Source organism: Nycticebus coucang, chromosome 9, assembly GCF_027406575.1.
Source record: "Nycticebus coucang isolate mNycCou1 chromosome 9, mNycCou1.pri, whole genome shotgun sequence".
In the NCBI taxonomy this organism is placed as follows: Eukaryota; Metazoa; Chordata; class Mammalia; order Primates; family Lorisidae; genus Nycticebus; species Nycticebus coucang.
This window is the reverse complement of record NC_069788.1, coordinates 101,210,749-101,212,657: the sequence shown is the minus strand read 5'-3', so window position 1 is coordinate 101,212,657 and position 1,909 is coordinate 101,210,749. Positions and strand designations below refer to the sequence as shown.

At 42.1% G+C, this 1,909-nt stretch overlaps 1 pseudogene; it reads right to left on the bottom strand.

The window, feature by feature from the left end:
• Window positions 1-796: 796 nt before the first annotated feature.
• LOC128594775 (RWD domain-containing protein 1-like) lies at window positions 797-1,688 on the bottom strand (annotated as a pseudogene).
• Window positions 1,689-1,909: the final 221 nt, after the last annotated feature.

Here is a 1,909-nt window from a genome sequence, read left to right as displayed (position 1 = left end):
GTGTGCTTGTACATTGAAAAGTTCTAGTGAATAATGAAACAATCACGATGTGTTTTTGCCCTATTATTTTGGCCCCGCTGTGAATGTGATTGCAGAGGGGCTAGCTTTGAGATAAGAAAGCCATATAAGAAGAGCATTATGCAAAATTTCAACCAATGAGTGATCAAGAAATAAACAGAACTGGTCCCAACAGAAGTAGTGGGGAGAGGAATAATACAGATGTTATGAAGGAAGAAAGTGGAATTTGTGAGACTTACTATATGATTAGATAATGTGAATGATATGGTGACTGAGGTGAGTGGAACAAGAATAATGTTTTATACTTTTCCAAGTTTGATGATTACCTAATTAGAAGGGACGTCTTTTTTATTTTCTATTTCTTTATTTTGAGGCAGTCTCACTTTGTCACCCGCAGTAGAGTGCTGTATTGTCACAGCTCACAGCAACCTCAAACTCCTGGGCTCAAGCGATTCTCTTGCCTCAGCCTCCCGAGTAGATGGGACTACAGGAGCCTGCCACAATGCCTGGCTACTTGTTGTTGTTGTTGTTGTTATTGCAGTTGTTGTTTAGCAGGCCCAGGCTGGAATCCAACCTGCCAGCCCTGGTGTTTGTGCCCGGCACCCTTAACCACTGAGCTACGGGTGCCGAACCAAGTCTTTTTTTTTTTTATTTGAAATTTTAAGGTCAGTTTATTAAGTGCAATGATGAAAGCTATCAGAAGATATTCTCCTGACAATTATTTTTTTCTTAAAAAAAACATAAAAGGAAAATCAAAACCCCACAGACGCTGTGGTAGTCAAGCCTCTCTGCAGATGGGGAAAGTCACTCCCCAGATACAGTCTGGATCGTCCTCATCATCCTCCAGCTCCAAGACATCCATTTCCTGGAACAAGGACTCATCTCCTTCCACATTGCTTCCAGCGTCCTCCAACAACTGGATATCAGATGCCTCCAGATTATGATCTACTTCAAATAACTGTTTCCCAGTTTATTCTTTCCTGCTTGCTCCTCTTTCATGCATTTCTTTTTAATTTCTAAAAGTTCTGCATCAAACTTGGCCTTCCATTCCTAGTAAATGTGGAATGTAAAGGTCTCAGCAAAATAACTAAGAAAATGCTATGAAAGCTATGTTAACTAGTGTGATGAAAATGTGTCAAACGATCTATGAACCGAGTGTATGGTGCCCCATGATCATATTAATGTACACAGCTATGATTTAATAAAAATAAAAAAAAGAAAAAAAAAAAGAAATTCTCATTTGTAACAGGAGTGCCATGACATAACTGCTTTTCAGCTTCTGCTGCTTCTTTTCCATTGTGTTTCTTTTCTTTCTCTCTCTAGTTTGTATCTGATCTACTATTTCATTTATTTTTTTCTTGCAGAGCTGTCACTAAAGATCATCACCATACCAAGATTTTCTTCAGCATGTAATGCTAATAATTTTACAATGTCTGAAATATCATTATCTTCTGAATCTTCCTGAGAGAATATTTCACAAAGGGGTGCTTCAGCTGCGTCTTTTTCACTCTATGTAAACTTGAGGGTGGTCTGGACAGTATCATCATGGTCTCCAGCCTCAGACGTCCCAGTAATAGTGACGGTGGGCGGCTTTTCTGTTAACACTTAGCAGGGCCTTGCCGAGCGAAGTGCGGCCAAAGGAGAATGTGGTATCAGGAGAGACTGTTCATATTTTGGAAAATTAGTTGTTAGAAGAGTTGGATCCAGCTCACTGCGCTGCTCCTCGCTGTGATCTGTCATCTTGGCCCTTGCTGCTGCGTGTGGATTGCCCAGTCACCCAGGCAGCGCTGCAGCCCAGCCCATGGCCGCTCTGGGAGGACCGGCAGTGAAGGCAGCGGTGGTGGTGGGGCGGACACAGGTGCAGAGACACCCCCCACACACACACACACAC